At 43.6% G+C, this 16811-nt stretch overlaps 1 long non-coding RNA gene across 2 annotated transcripts in view; it reads left to right on the top strand.

Moving 5' to 3' along the window:
* The first annotated feature begins 742 nt into the window (after positions 1–742).
* The window catches only part of LOC307192143, a 51810-nt gene continuing 35741 nt past the window's right edge, over positions 743–16811 (top strand). For both annotated transcript variants that reach the window (XR_013829988.1, XR_013829989.1), the window contains exon 1: positions 743–783. This is a non-coding gene — a long non-coding RNA (uncharacterized lncRNA). The remainder of the gene's footprint in view (positions 784–16811) is intronic.

Here is a 16811-nt window from a genome sequence, read left to right as displayed (position 1 = left end):
ACGTAGGATTCTTCGAAGAGTATGTATTTCCTCCAGTTCTATAGATTGTGTAATTACATTCACTGCCCTGTGAATTTGGATTGCATTGCTTTAAACCTTTATAGAATCTCTTATAGGAACTTCCCTGGTGGCGCAGGGGACACAGGTTTGATCCCTGATCTGGGAAGATCCCACATGCCGCGGAGCAACTAAGCCCCTGTGCCACAACTCCTGAGCCTGCGCTCTAGACCCTGCGAGCCACAACTACTGAAGCCCGCGAGCCTAGAGCCCGTGCTCAGTAACAAGAGAAGCCCCCGCAATAAGAAGCCCCAGCACTACAACCAAGAGTAGCCCCCGCTCGCCGCAACTAGAGAAAGCCCGCATGCAGCCAAAAATAAATAAATAAATAAATAAATTTATTTTTTAAAAAAAGAATCTCTTATAATGAATTGCGCTTTAGCATTATGCTGTCAGCTTGCAGGAACTCAATATGAGTTGGGTATAATGTTGAAGAATTTATAAATGAAATGGTACAATGTTTGGAATTTGTTTTAAAGGATACCCAGGGGGGAAAATGTGGTCTGGGTAGATTAAATGAGTATGACCAAATTTTGTCAGTTGTTGAAGCTTTGCGACAGATACAAGAAGACTCACTATGCTCTTCTCATTACTTTTGTGTAGGTTTGAAAATTATCATTGTAAGCAGAGTTTTTTTTTTTTAACACAGCTCGTCTCAGGACTTAATGAAGCTCAGGTTCTTTATGTCTTGGCACAGAAGGAATTCAGCGAGAGGCAAAGTGATAGGTAAGTAGATTTATTAATATTTTTTGTAAAGCATCTGCAGGAAAATGGGGCACGAGAGGATGGTCATGTCCCAGGTCTCAGGCAAGTTCCTGGGAAGGGCCGCCAAGTGAGGGTCCTTGGCTTCGGGCAGGAAAGAATTCAAGTACAGAGCCATAGTAAAGTGAAAGCAGGGGTACACATTCCATAGACAGAATGCGGTCTGTCTCAGGAGGTGCGCATGGCCCGGAAATATGGGGTGCTTAGTTTTTATGGGCTGGGTAATTTCATTGGCTAATGAGTGGGAGGAATATTCCAGCTATTTGGAGAAGGCGCAGGGATTTCCAGGAATTGGGCCACTCTTTGGCCTTTTATGGTTGGCCTTGGAACTGTCATAGCACCTCTGGGTGTGTCATTTTGTTGCCAAAAGTGGGGTCCGGCTGGGCTGCTTGTCTCTCTAAAGCCAATACTAGAGGGGCAATGTTGATGGAAAGGAAAGTTTGCTTTATTTCGGAGGCTGACAACGAGGGCAGGGGGTTGAGGGGCAGACTCCTGCCCAAAGGCCAACCCCCTCCCCCATCAGTGGGCAAGAGCTTTTTTTTTTTTTTAAGCTTTACTTTTTTGGTAACTTTTCTCTTTTTTTCTTGTTGGTTAGGTAATGGTCTATCTTAAGAAACTTTTCAACAAACCAGCTTTTGGATTTTGTTAATATTCTCTATTATATAAGTTGTTGTTCTCTATTTCATCTTAGTGTTTCATTCTTTCTTGCTTCTTTGAGTTTGTTCTGTTGGTCTAAGTATTGCTTTAGCCATGTCCAATTTCAGCCTGTTGTGTTTTCATTATCAGTCAGTTTTCAGTATCTTTTTTTTTTTCTTTTCATTTATTTATTTGGTCTTGCTGGGTCTTAGTTGCGGCATGTGAACTCTTAGTTGCAGCATGCATGTGGGATCTAGTTCCCTGACCAGGGATCGAACCCCGGCCCCCTGCATTGGGAGCTTAGAGTCTTAACTGCTGCACTGCCAGGGAAGTCCCGGCAAGAGCTTTTATAGGCAGAGGGAGGGGGCTACATGCAGAAACAGCACAGTCAGCTCTGACAGTCATCTTGAAATTGGTCATGCGGTCGTCTAATCAGCGTCATCTTGATTTGTTTTAAATACAGTTAGCCTTCCGTTCCAGGGTGGGTTTGTTCCCATTTCTTTGAGGCCAGTTCTCGGAATTGTGGCCACTTATGTCATGGCTACAGTCTGGTCATTATGTAGTTAAATTCTTCTCCCTGGTGGGGTTTTCAGTATTTACAAGACAGCTCAAAGAATATGGCTCAGAATATTACCTATAGCCCTTGAGGAGGAACTAAAAGTCCTTGACTTTGCTTAATGACTAAACTAATATTGTTTTGTCCTGTTTGACTACTTTCCTTTGCTTCTTCATTTTTCTCACTTCTCTGATTAAACTTATTCTTTGGCTAAAGTTTTTCTACAGACAAAAGGCAGACTGAGGACATGGGGTAGGAGTGGGTGTGGGGGAAGGGCCATAGGGTCCTACTCCATTTAGCAGCCTAGTGTATTACAGTGAGCCTATAATGAGGCTCAAGGTCTACTGGAAGTTGAATCTTGCTGCCATCTTGGGCCTATTAGGTTCTAACCAATTTTTGTCATATCTTCAATGGCTATGTCATTCTTTTAAAGGTTGTGCTCTGTCCCCTTCCCTCCTGTCTCAACTACAGTATACTTTTGATGAGAAACTAAGGGTAATTTTAAGGCTTAAGTAAAATATTTATCTTAATCCAATGCCTAGCACCGAGTAATCACTTAGTAAACGACAGTCACTTATTGTATGATGATTTTATCAGAATTGATTTGTGTGTATTAGTAGCCTGACCTACTTGGAATTTGGAGGTTCCCTTTGATATTGGACTAAGAACAAAGGGGAAAAAATGTCTTCTTTTTGAGAGGTTAGTTATAGGAGGTTTTCTGGGAGCTGACTGGATATATAGAATTTCTGGAAGAAATTTTAAGGTTTCCAGAGTCCTGATCCAGAAGATGAAATTTTAGTATGAGATATTTTAACCAAGAATTCAAAGATAGCTTAATATTTTTAAATATATACAAATTTGTCACACCTGTAAGCCAAAGGAGATAAACCACATGATCATCTAGATTACTGATAGTTAATAAAATTGAACAAGTAATCCTATAAGTATATAAAAAAAGAATTCTTAGAACCTAAGAATAGAAAGATACTTCCTTATCATGCTTAAGAATCAACAAACAACATAACAGATACTGAAACATTCCTATGATTAGGCAAATTTCCCACTATGGCCACTATCATTAACTATTATTTACACTTCCTAGGCAATCATATCCAATACAATAAGATAATATAAAATTAAAGAGCTTAAATATATATTGGATATATTGGAAAGGAGGAAAAGATCAAAGTATTCTTACTTGCAGACTTGATTATCTTCCTAAAAAATCAAAGAGTATCAACTGTAAAACTATTAAGGGCAGATACGTGGACAATTGCAAAATGACATATAAAAGCAATAGATTTTCTATTTATCAGCAACAGCCTGTTGGAATATATAATTAGAAAATTCACATTCACAATATTGATAGAAAATACTTAAGAAACACACTCAAAAGAAACACATCCATTCACATCCCTGGAAAGAAGATTACAAATGTTTTTGAAGGACCATAAACATTAATGCAAATACCCCTAGTTCTTGAATGTGAATCCTCATTATTGTAAATATATCAATTTTCCCAAGTTATCTATGAATATAAGGCAATTACAATAATAATAGGATTTTTAATGTAATAAATGTTCAAGAGATTTTTTGGGAAAAAAAAAAAAGAATGAAAGGGTATCAGACCTACTAGATGTTAAAATGTAATGGAAAGACCCAATAATTAAAATCAAGTGTTGCTGGTACTAAAACAGCTTAATCAATGAAACAGAACGTAAAGCCCAGAAAGAGACCTAAGTTGTATATAAGAATTTGGTATATAAAAATTGAGGGCTGGGCTTCCCTGGTGGCGCAGTGGTTGGGAGTCCGCCTGCCGATGCAGGGACACGGGTTCGTGCCCCGGTCCGGGAGGATCCCACGTGCCGCGGAGCAGCTGGGCCCGTGGGCCATGGCCGCTGGACCTGAGCGTCCGGAGCCTGTTGCTCCGCAACGGGAGAGGCCGCAGCGGTGAGAGGCCCGCGTACCGCAAAAAAAAAAAAAAAAAAAAAAAATTGATAAACGGAAACCTCAATTAAAATAGTCAGGAGGCCAGAAGGGGGAGCTCTCACACCCTGTGACAATAGCAAAGCCCAACAGGAAAAAGAAAGACTTTCTCTTCTTCCCGGCAAGAGCTCAGCCAATGAGAGGCTGTCACAACTCAACCAATGACAAGCCACTGTACTTTGAACTCTCAATTCCTCCAGTGGACTGTTTACTATAGCCCTCCCAACTTCCTTTTCCCCTTTTTTTTTTTTATTTTTTTTTATTTTTATTTTTTTTCCCCTTTTTAAAAGAGGTTTTCCTCTCCTTCCTGTGCAGGGACTTGCTCTCTTCTTGCTGTGGTTACAGGCTCTGAATTGCAATTTTTTGCTGATCCAGAGTAAACTTACTTTTGCTGGAGAAGTACCTGGCAGTCTGTTTTAGGTCAACAGGTGTACGGTAAAATACGCATTTCAAGCTAGAGGGAAAAGAAAGCTTTATTACATTACATAAATGATACATTGGTTCTAACCATATGAAATACATTAATGATTAGGATTGTCTCTACTCAAAATCAATTCCATATGAATATAAATGTGGAATATGTTTAATGTGGAATTGTACAAGGGAGGAAGCCAACTTTACTATATGCTTCCTGGGTTAATCTTTAGTCTTGTTCCATCCCTAAGAGAAAGCAAAGGATAAGTAAATTGTGACAAATCTTTCGTTTTTGCATCTTGACATAGTCCTCAACTTCTCTCATCTTTTGTAATACTAATTCCTTTACAATGTCTGAGCCTTTATTACAACCAATTTCAATTCCTACAATAACTGGATGCTTGGATCCTATGCTTCCATGATAAGACACTGCACTTGGCTGATTTCTTTTCATAATGCACTTGCTAAATACTTAAGCTCTTGTGATAGATTTCTCAAGATATGTCAGGATTTCTCATCTCTATTTTATAATACAGTCATATCTCAGTAGCTGCAGGGGATTGGTTCCAGGACCCACAAGGAATACCAAAATCTGGCGATGCTCAAATCCCGTAGTCAGCTCTCTGTATTTGCCAGTTCCACATCTGCAAATTCAACCAACCTCTGGTGGTAAACATAGCACACGATCCGCAGTCGGTTGAATCCGTGGATGCAGAACTCAAAGATATGGAGGGCCAACTAAATTATATGTCCCTATTGTACAATAAAGAATTTGCCCTTTGTCCCTGGGTCCTGCAAAAGACCCCAATTCCTTGGCATTTCTTCAGTAATAGGAGTATCTTTATTATTCATGAGTCCCTTGGATCACACCTGAGTTCATGCCAATGAGATGACTTTGGATGAAAGGCTGGTCATCAGAAAAATCAACCATGTGATTAAAGGGTTGGGGCTTTGAGCCATGCCAACCTCCAGGGATGGAAGGGGACCTGGATATTGAATTCAATCATGGGGCCAATGATTCAATCAGTCATGCCTACAGAAGAAAACCCCGAACACTGAAGTTTGGTGGAGCTTCCTGGTTGGTGAGCACAAGGATGTGTGGGGAAGGTGATGCACCCTGATTCCACAGGGAGAGCACATGGCAGCTCTGTGTTTAGGACCCTCCCAGGCTTTGCCCTATGTGTCTTTTCATTTGGCTGGTCCTCCTGATTTGTATCCTTTACTGTAATTGCAAGTATGACATTTTCCTGAGTTCTGTGAGTTGTTCTAGCAAATTATCAAACCTGAGGGGGTGTCATTGGAACTCCCCAGATGTGTAGCCATTTGGAGCAAGTGACCAAACTTGTGACTGGCATCTGAAGTGAGGGTTGTCTTGTTGAGGACTGTGCCCTTAACCTGGGAGTCTAATGCTAACTCCGGGTGACTAGTGTCAGAATTGTGCTGCAGTATTCCAGTCATTTGTGTTATTTCCTTGTCAGGGCATTGCTGGGATGCCCCCATCTGTGTGATCTCATAAAGGTTGGAGACAAAGGAAAGGCAGATTTACCCAAAGAAACAAATTCCAATGCTTTTTGTTACACATTCCTACATTTTTACAATTTCTTGCTTATTGATTCTCTGATTTTTGTTTCTCTGATTTTCCTAGATTATCTAGATTTTGGCAAATGCTAACAGTATAATTGCATAAGTTTAACCTATATGCCTTAAGGATACATTTCCTACTGCCTCCATTTTTTTCCGGAACTTCCTCCATTGTGTGTATGAGTGTGTGTGTGATATTCATTAACCTGAGTGTTCATCAGAAGTTTGCCATCTTGATGTTTCCTTTACCATGAACAAAACAATGAATGGATTCTGCGTAACAAATAAGCGAGTGACTATTGTACAATACAGATCCCCGCTACAGGCTCAAATATACATTGCTTAAATGCTCTGAATTGGAGAGAACATTCTACTTTCCCATTTTTATTTTGTGCTGGGAAAAACTGCTCCTCCCCTAGGCTGTATGGAACTGAGCTACAAATGCCTAGTACTACCCACCTGCCAACAGATTTTCGTTGCTCTGGGGATTCTTATTATCACTGGGACATCCTATCTCTTTCACGCACTGCAGTACTTCTCAGCAATCGTCCCAGCCTGAGATAGTTCCTTTCTCAGTAGGGCTTCCTTTCTCGCCTCACAGGTGTCCTTTAGTTGATTCTCACCGTGGCTTTAGTTGACTGCTGGCTTCTTGCCACCTACCAGCCAGGACAGTGCAATGATGCAATTATCAGCCACATTTCCAATTTTATTTTAGCTCGTTCAGGAGCAAAGCGATCATAACCTCCAGCTCTTAGTGGGGGGTTTTAACTTCCTTATTTAATTTTATGGAAATGTTCATGAAAAGGAGCCAGGTCTGATCTATGTCTTCCTGATCAGAATTGAAGGCCACCCACCCTCTGCTACTGTATAATTATCTGCATTACATGAAAAAGGAAAGAATCTGTTTATATCCTGGAATCTTACTTCAAGGGGGTTCCCCTGATGGAAACTTGCTGAGTAATGCTTCTCCCCCAGGATGGCAGAGGACGGTGCTGACACCAGGTACCCTTATCATTGACATATGGCTTCATAGCATCTCCATCCCTCCTGCATTTCTTCTATTTGCCTGGTGTATAGTCTGGCCTCAGACATCCTGTTCCCTCCCAGACCCTCCAACTCATCCTACAGATATTGAATATCAGACCAAAATGGAAACATTGTCTTTAATCTAAGTTTTCAAAATAGTCATTAATTCCGAGAAAGAAAAAGTTTATCTAAGTGGACTCTAGGTCTGATGCATCAGCATGAGAGGCTGACCCAGGCATTCTCAACTGAGTCCTCTGATGGGGTTTTTACACCCTGGCTATTACCCTTTGTATTAATTTTGTATGTCAACTTGCCTGGGATAAGAGATGCCCAGATAGCGGCTACATTTCTGGGTGTGTGTTTCTAGGAGATATTAGCATTTGAATCAGTAGACTCAGTAAAGAGTAAACAGACTGGTCAGTAAAGCAAATTGCCCTCCCCAATATTGGTAGGCATTATCCAATCTATTGAGGGCCTGAATAGAATGAAAAGAAGGAGGAGGGGCAAATTCATTCTCTGTATGATCTGGGACATCCGTCTTCTCCTGCCCTTAGACACCTGCACTCCTGGTTCTTGGGCCTCCAGACTCAGACCAAATTACATCACCAGCTTTCCTGGTTCTCCAGCTGCAGACAGCAAATCATGGGACTTCTCAGCCTCCATAACTGTGCCATACATATATATATATATATATACACCAATACAGAATATATAGAGAGAATATATATATTTCTGTTTCTCTGGAACAGAGAATCCTGACTACTACACTCCTGAATCAGGTCATGTTATCTTAATGCCCACCACACACCCACAGCCCTGCGCAATCATCAGAAACTCCTGTCACTCTGAAGGAAAAGACAGAAATTCAGACTTATTAATCTGCTATAAAAGACTCCTTTAAAATATATATATGGCATCTCATCTCCAAAGTGAAAACAGCTCCTCCATTCCAGACAGGTGAGCCTTCTGCTGCTCACCACCTCCCGGCCTCCAAATTCTCCTGCTCCAGCCGCTTCGGGCTCACCCCCACCCCCAGCCATGCATAAACTGCTGTGGGGAATCAGTTCTGCCTTGTATTTTAACGCTAATTGATTAGAGTTCTTTATATCATATATAAGACAACTTTTTTTTTTTTTTTACAATAAGGAATTCATTTAAATGAACAAATCTTGTGACCAGTCGGAGGAGTAGGCCAAACAAGAGAGGAAGCAGCCTCTCTACTGCCAATACCTTGGCTGAAAGGTACCCCAGCATAATAGGGTTCATTTGTATCCTAAACAATACAACAGAGAGCCTACTGGAGGGGGATGGAGTCTACCAAAGACATGGCTGTGATGGAGGCCTTTCTTTTCCTTTTAATATTTCAACTTTTATTCAAGAAGGCTTGGACTTTCTGTTTACAAAATATTTTAATTTTGTTTTATTAAATATTAAATAAATGCAAATATTTATACAAATATTTCATAAAATATATTTAAGCTTAGAAAGTAATGATACAAAGAGTGACAAAATAACATTATTTTTTTTTAACCTGAGGTCAATTCCATCTAAAACAATTCAAGCCACCTGTAGCTATTGATTTTATTGCAATAACCAACAGAGACCATGGTTACTCAACCTACCACCCCTGGCAGAAATCTTTCATAACTGTGATGATAGTGAAGGAAATATAAAAACGGCCAACCTCTTGAAAAGATGGAGCTAATTAAGGGGTCTGATGTGAAAGAAAAGTCTGAGGATGTTCTTAGGGAAATGCAGGAAGGAGAATTAGTCCAAGTGCATACATGTTAAGCTTACATGAATCTTTCATCGGTTGGGAAAAATTCAAAAGTTTGACATCCCACTGTGTGAGTGAGGCCAGGAAGAAACAGACGCCTCCATATATCGCTAGCAACAGTGCAAACAGCACAATCCTGTGCGGCAGAACCTACAGTATGTACCAGAATTAGAAATGCATTTACCCTTCGACCCAGAAGACCCCTTCTGGGAATCCATCCCATAGATTTGCCCACACAAACGTAAACTTGCTTAGGTATAAGATTATTCATTGTGGCATTATCTGTAATAATAACTAACCAAAAACAACCCAAGTGTTTAGCAATGGGGGACTTATTAAACAGCCAACTCTGGTATATCTACCAATGGAATACTGTCAAAAAAGCAGAGGAAGAGTTTTATGTGCTCTGGCATGGAAGGATATCCAGAGTAAGTAGTTAAAATTTTAAGAGGAAGGAGCAGAACATGTATAATATGCTTTTTTGAGTAAGAAAGGAAAAAATAAAGGTACATTTGCATAAAGAAACATCAGAAGGATAAATACATCACTATTATTATTTTTTTTTTTTTGCGATACGCGGGCCTCTCACTGTTGTGGCCTCTCCGATTGCTGAGCACAGGCTCCAGACGTGCAGGCTCAGTGTCTAGGGCTCATGGGCCCAGCCGCTCTGCGGCATGTGGGATCTTCCCGGACCGGGGCACGAACCTGTGTCCCCTGCCTCGGCAGGCGGACTCTCAACCACTGCGCCACCAGGGAAGCCCCACTTCACTATTCTAATAAAAATGGTTACTTTCAGGGGCAAAGTGAGAGAAAACAGGGTGGGAACGGAGTGAGAGTGACATTTCTCATGTACCTTTTGATGTAATTTTCATTTTAAACTATATAAATGTAATAGCTACTAAAAAGATTAGAAATTTTAAAAATCCATACATGATTTGTTAAAATCAAAGAATACAGAGAGCAGATATTCAGTAAGTGAGAAATAAAGAACATGCGTCAACAATATTTGGGGTTTATTTTTCTGAGCAAGCCCCTCCTCTGTTTCCATGCCCTTCTTTTTATTTAAAAAGAAAAAAAAATCCAAACCTTGGAGATATTTCACAAAAATCCTGCCAAGGAAAATACCAACAGTTCAATGGGCACGGGAGCCCACAATGCAATAAAGAGAAAGCCATTAAATGTTCCGGATGGCTTGAGAAGCATGTTACATTTATTATTTTGGGTTATAAAATGTGCATGAAATATCACATTCCTTATTTTTTTCTCAATTAAATGGAATCTGCTCTGTGTCCCAAACTGCCAGACTGGAAGGAAATTGAGCCCTGGTCATTAGTGGGGTTCCCTCCTCCCTTCATGAGACTATAAACTCTCAGGGGTTTATGCAGTGCCAGAAAAGCTGAGAGCAAGACAGGTCCTTACTAACTAGTGGTAGCTGTCAGCTCAGGCTGCTGTAACAGAATACCACAGACTAGGTGGCTTCAACAGCAAACATCTCTTTATCACAGTTCTGGAGGCTGGGAAGTCCAAGATCGGGTGCTGGTAGATTCAGTGTCTGGTAAGAGTTCTCTTCATGGTTTGCAGATGACCCCCTTCTCACTGTGTCCTCACAAGATGGTGGGTGGCGGCGGGGGGACACACCTCTGGTCTCTTCTTCTTCTTTTAAGGGCTCCACCCTCATGACCTCATCTAAACTTAATTACCTCCCATCCATTACAGTACCATTGCATTGGGGTTTCAGGTTTCAATATATGACTTTGAGGGTGACGCAAACATTCAGTCCATAGCAGCAGCCATTGTTTCTGTTGCTGACGCTGATTTCAGAGGCTGCTGTCAACCCTGGAGGCCTCTGGGTCAGGCCCAGCACTGCCCCTTACAGATGTCCATATCACTGACTGCAGAGTCTCCCCTGGGGACCCTGGCCTATATGGCCCAGCCTAGGAGAAACCATGCCTATCCTCTCTGGGCATTTGCTAGCAGTTGTTCAGCCTGGGTGTGCTCTGAGCAAAAATTAGGGGCCTGGGTCTCTACTACTCACTGGCGGGAGGGCACCAAATTTCCAGATCTCAGAGATTCTCAGTCTCTGCTCAGCACATGCTCACAGCCCACTTCTGTCTCTCTTAGCCTAGGTGTTTGCACATAATCCAAATGCCAACACTCACCCACTCTCTCCATACCCAAAACAGAAGCTCAGAATTGAGAACAAGAGCTTCATAACTTTCTCAGTGAGGGAAATATACATAGAGCAACAAAAACAGAACAAAAAAATAATTCCACAATAAATTATCTTGCCACAAGCCTGGCAGCTAAAAGAATTCTAATGGAATGAAGAGCTGTCAAATGCCATAGCCACATTGGCAAAGTGAGTCAAGGAGATGGATTCTTACAGAGCCAAGGACACAAAGGCTGTGGTCCAGGTAGAAATTCAAATGTTCCAGTTACCTATTGCTTCATAACTACTCCAAACCTAGTGGCTTAAAACAGCAATCATTGCCTCATATCTCATGATTTTATCTGTCATTTCAGCAGTTCTACTCCTATCAGTGTCTACTGGGGTCACACTCAGTTGGCAGAGGGGCTGGTCCAAAGTGTCCAAGACAGCTTTCCTCACATTTCTGTCTCCTTGGTGGGGATAACCGGGCTCTGCTTATGGTGACCACAGTGCTGGGCATGGCTGCTCCAGCATGCAGCCTCAAGGGAATTTGGACTTCCTGCATGGCGGCTCACGGCTCCCAGAGAGTGTTCCAAGAGACAGGAAGTGGAAGTTGCCTAGGTCTGGAAACTGGCTCAGCAACACCTTCACCAATTTTTGTTGATCAAAAAGCCACAGAACCCACCCAGATTCAAGGAGACCCCACTTCTCAGTGGGAGAAGTGACCAAAAGGGTTTGTGACCATCTTTATTTAATCTCTAGCAGTGGATAGAATTAGTCCCCTTCCTCCAGGTGAGTCCAGGTGAGTTGAGACCTGCCGCAGCAATGGCACCAGTGAAACTGGGGGCTCTGGAGATGATACCAAGAAGACCTCAGACTCGATCAGCAGTGTCTGCCAGGTTGATGTGAGCAGCCCACAGGTCTTGCCTCTGGCTTTACAGATGCTGATGCTCATATACAAGAGTCCAGCTAGTATTTTATGAAGGAGGCAGCAAATTGGGAGCTCACAGTAACACAAACCCCATCTAATCCCTTTTAGTTTTTGCAGGAGCTGAAAAATGCATGAGATAAATTTAGGATACCATGAAACAGTTGATCAAAGAAAAATATTGATTCACAGAAGATGTCAGGAATGAAGGAGCTGAAAGTCCTTCATGATTTAAATTCTGCCCTGCCTCCCCTCCTCCTGATAAGACAAGAGCAAAGATCCTATGAGGAAGGCATGGAGCACCGTGGGCACTGAAATAATAGTAGACCATTCCCATCTCCTCACTCCATTCTGTAGTCTCATTTTTTGCACTTAAATCTCAAAAAATGTTTTACACAAATATAACATCCATACAGAAAGGCACACAAATCCCAATGAACTTTCACACAGAGCACATCTGTGCAAACAGCACCTAGATTAAGGAACAGAACATTCTCAGGATGCCAGGGGCCTCCCTCATGTCCCCTTTTAGTCGCTACCCGCCCCTAAGGGTAAGCACTCTCCTGACCTCTGGAGCTGGGCTTTTTATAGATGTAATGGTACCCTGTGTGCCCTTGTGGGTCTGGCTTCTTCCACTCAACTTCTTGTCTGCAGCTTCACTGCATTGTCACATGGGGCTGTAGGATGACTTGTTTTCTTCACCGAGAAGTGTCCCACTGCATGAATCTGCTACAACTTTCCCTCCCGCCCTCCTGCGGAAGGGTATTGGGGTGGTTTCCAGTGTAGGCTGCAGCGTGCTCCCTGGGGGATGTGGTGCATCTGTATGGGGTGCAATCTGGACGCCCCCATCTCCTGCCTCTGTGAGGCACAGGACTTCGCTGTGAGGTGACCGAGGCCCCGCCTTGCTGACAGCTCGTGCTGACATGGTGCTTCCTTCTCAGGGGCTACAGGCCCAAAGAAGCACGACAGAGGTCTCCCTCTGACGCCACAAACCTTTCTGCCATTTCTGCCCCTTCCCCAGGGCTCAGCCCAAGGACCCCCATCCTCTAGGACCCACAAATGTCCACAGCCTCAGTGAGTCCCCTCCGCCCTCCAGTCCAAGGGAAGCCCTTCGCATTGGGTTAAGAAGGTGGCTCTTAGTGTCTAGGTGCCGGGCTTATGTCATGAATCCATTCATTTCCCTCAGGGGACTAGGGTTTGAAACTTAGGAGCCAGAGAGGACCAGCAGGCCATACCTCTCACCCTCTCTCTCCACTTCGATCCCTCCTTTCTCCCATCTCTTACCTACAACGTGGGCAGCACTATGTTGAACATGGTTCTTTTTCTAGAAGGGCCTTTTTCTCAGCCTGCACCAGAGAATAATAAGGCCCCCAAGACCCTGAAATTCCTTCCAACTTACTTGATGGCCTCTAATGGCAACACCCTCCAGTGTTGTGACCCAGGCAGGGAGCATGAGGTGCTCCACAGGGAGCTTTACAGTGGTGTTTGTGGCATTCAAGCTGGAAAGGCCCCCTTGGCCTCACCTTTCCCCCTCAGCCTCTCTGCCTCACCCCGCTCCCCAGTCTCCCTCCTGTGGACCCGAAGCTTGGTCAGCACCGCCCTCCTCAGATGCGGCCACACTCTCTCCTCACCCGGCAGTGTCTTCCCTGAGCCTCCTTGAACCACTTGCAGCCCCACCTCCCATGTCCAGAGCACCCAAAGGGAACAGGAAGGATTTGCTGGCAGCCAGACCTCTCCATCCTAGTGGAGGTACCCGCTGGAGGACGGTGCAGCCAATCTAGACGCCCCACACACAGACGCCACCTCTGTGCCCCTCTCCGCCCGCTGCCTGGGCCTCTGAAGCTTCAGGACAATCTCAGGACCTTGGTTGCCAGGTGAGGTGGACAGAGTGGCATCTGGGGGGTGAAGACACACATTACCCCTCCCGTTTCTCCCCAACCCCACACTGTGATTGTGACTACAGTGTTACATAACTACATCTGAAGCAAGACAGAACCTGAACCGTGGCAGGAGATGAGGTTGACTACATAAATTGCGAAAATGGAGGCATGATTCAATCCGTAAACTAAGTCATGTGTGTAGACACCAACATTCTGGAGGCTGAGCGCAGACCCAGACGCCCAAGATGTAGAGAGGGCTCCCCCTGGTGGCACTCCCAGAGGTTCCCCACGGAGCTGCAAGTCCCAGCTCAGGCCCAGAGCCCAAGCACAACCTGCTGTCTCAGGCTGGATTGGCAGACTTCAGTTGCTGCAGGGCCAAGTTAGGACTCGTGGCATTCTCTGTCCTGAGGTGACACCCCGTCCCAGGAAGAAAGGGTTTCTGGGGCAAACTTGCACGGGCACCTCAGGAGACGGTCTGGCCAAGCGGGGAGCCCAGTGTGTCTGGTGCTAGGGAAGCCTGCCCGTGTCTGCTCCTCAGCCCCACTGGGCCTGATCACAGGCCGAGCCTTTGGAAAGGGAGCCAGGGCCTCTGGGTGGGGCAGAGGCTGCTTCTCCCTACCCCTGAATTCATAGCCAAGAGAGCACTCAAGCCGCAGATCTGGTTCTGTTTATATCGCAAAAGAGGCACCACTTTGTACGCAGCTCCGTGTTTAGATCACCGTGCCCATGGCACTGAGAAATATTCTGGTGCAGCAGGAGAGGGGGCAGGAGCTGGGGCCATGTATTTGCCCTGCCTGCAGGCAGGGGTGCGTGTGGAATGTTGGACGAATTACTCATGGAGTCCTAAGGACATGGTGCATAATGCCCCAGATGCATCCTGGCTACCATATACACCAATATGTTGTGCAGGGATCCTACCACAGCTGAAACTTCTGGTTGTCCATCTAGGGACCATGTCAAGCCACCAATGTTTGCTCTCATATACTCCCTGGTACTGGATCTACCCTGGCTTGAGACCCCTGATGACATGGTGGCATGGAGCTCTCAAAGAGAAACCTTCCTCCTGTTCCAGAGCAGCTACCCCAGGGCTCCTCTGATGCGCCCTCACATTGGGTGGGGGACAGTAGCACTTCCTCCACTCTCATCTCAGGTAATGGCTGTAGAGCCTCCTACCTGATCCAGCCTCAAGAAATCTATCAGGACGTGATTGGAGGAACTTGTGAGAATGGCTTCCTAACTCATAGCAGAGAGCTACAATGAATGCTTGTACATAAAGACACAGGCACACGACTGAAACAGAATAGACAGCCTGAGGCTTCCCGTACAGAGCAATGGTGGATAAACTATTAGAGAAAATACAAAATCCATATTCAACAAGTGGAGAATATCCCCATGGATATTCCCAAAAATTGAATATAAATGCAAAAGATGAACAGGGCTGATGCTGTGGCCTTTTGGAGTCTGGATACAGTCAAAGGCAGCTGCTAATTCAAGTCCTGTTGAATGATGAGAAAGAATTGAATTGCCCGCTTGAGGTGGGGGAACAGAGTCATCAATTCAGGTAAAAAATCCAGGAGCTGTGACTGGCCTCTCCCCACCTTCTTCAAGAAAATAGATTGAAATAAATTGCTGCTGACTTTGCCTGGGACTGTGGCCTATGGAGCAAACGGCACAACACATGACCTTAACCCAGCCTCTTCTGTCATGGGGCTGGACCTGAGTCATCCTCAGGGTCAGGCCAGGGCAGGGGCCCTGGCTGCCATATAAGACCTCACTCTGGACAGGGCTCCGAGGAGGGCAACTGCTCAGTCACTGGACAGGGAGGAGTGAGGAACCAGAGAAGAGAGATAGAAAACCTGGAAATGACCTGGAAACTAAAATTCCAAAATACACAAAAACTAACACTGAGGAAGGGAGTCAGCAACATCAACTCTCCAGAGACAGATTCATGCCAGGTGAAGTGAAAAGAATGTGAAAACCAGAAAGAGACTTCAGCATCCTCAGAGCGATGATTGAACATATAATGTTCATTAAAAAAACAAGCAGTTAGGAAATAAAGACCAGTAGAAAGATACCATCACAAAACAATGGGACAAAAAATATAATTCAATAAATAGTTTGAGATAAATGTTTGGAAAATACATACATATGTAAAACATATATTAAAAATTTTTGTTTTTCTATTATCTGAAAAGGACAGGATGTTCTAGCCTGGCTGAAAGAAAAAAAAAAAGTGCCGGGAATTCCCTGGCGATCCAGTGGTTAGGACTCTGCGCTTTCATTGCAAAGGGTACAGGTTCAATTCCTGGTCGGGGAATCCCACAAGCCACGCGGCATGGCCAAAAAAAAAAAAGTGCCAACAAAAGAAAGGAGCAGACTGATAAATGTTTTTAAAATTTTATAGTTAATAGAAAACAAATCAAATAGGTTAGGAAAATATTGGCCATTTTGTATTTAAGGGCACAGGCTCTGAATCCAGACTTCCTGGGTAGGACCTTGGATAAGTTCACTGACCTCTCCGTGTTTCTGTTTCCTCCATAAAATGAGACTAATCATTGCACCTGCCTCATGGTGGTGGGTCAGGATTAACTGAGTTACTACATGTAAAACTCTTAGAACACTAGCTGGCACATAGAAAGCACTCAATAGTTATTTCTATTTTTATATTGTACCATGTAAGAAATTCAGACACAATTCACAGCAGAGAAACTATAACTAATTAACAATTATAGTGAAAAGTTCAACTTCACTAATAATGAAAGAAAATTAAAATAAATTAAAATTTTTACCTTTCTAGTTAGTAAAGACTGATAAAATGACTATACAGTATTCCTTCTCTAGCCAGGGGGGGGTCATTTCCTAAAAATATTCATGAATGAAAATATTGTGATTAAGGAACTTAGGACTTTATGAAAAGTTAAGGGTTTGGGAGATCAAAATCATTAGCAAACCTGTGTTTTAGAAAGGTTTTATGTCACCTCACCATTAGGATGGCTACTATCAGAACAGAAAATAAGTGTTGGTGAGGATATGAAGCAATTAGAACGCTTGTGTGCTGT

This window comes from Stenella coeruleoalba (genome assembly GCF_951394435.1).
Source record: "Stenella coeruleoalba genome assembly, chromosome: 10".
Classification (NCBI taxonomy): Eukaryota; Metazoa; Chordata; class Mammalia; order Artiodactyla; family Delphinidae; genus Stenella; species Stenella coeruleoalba.
This window is presented reverse-complemented; position numbering and strand designations above follow the sequence as displayed.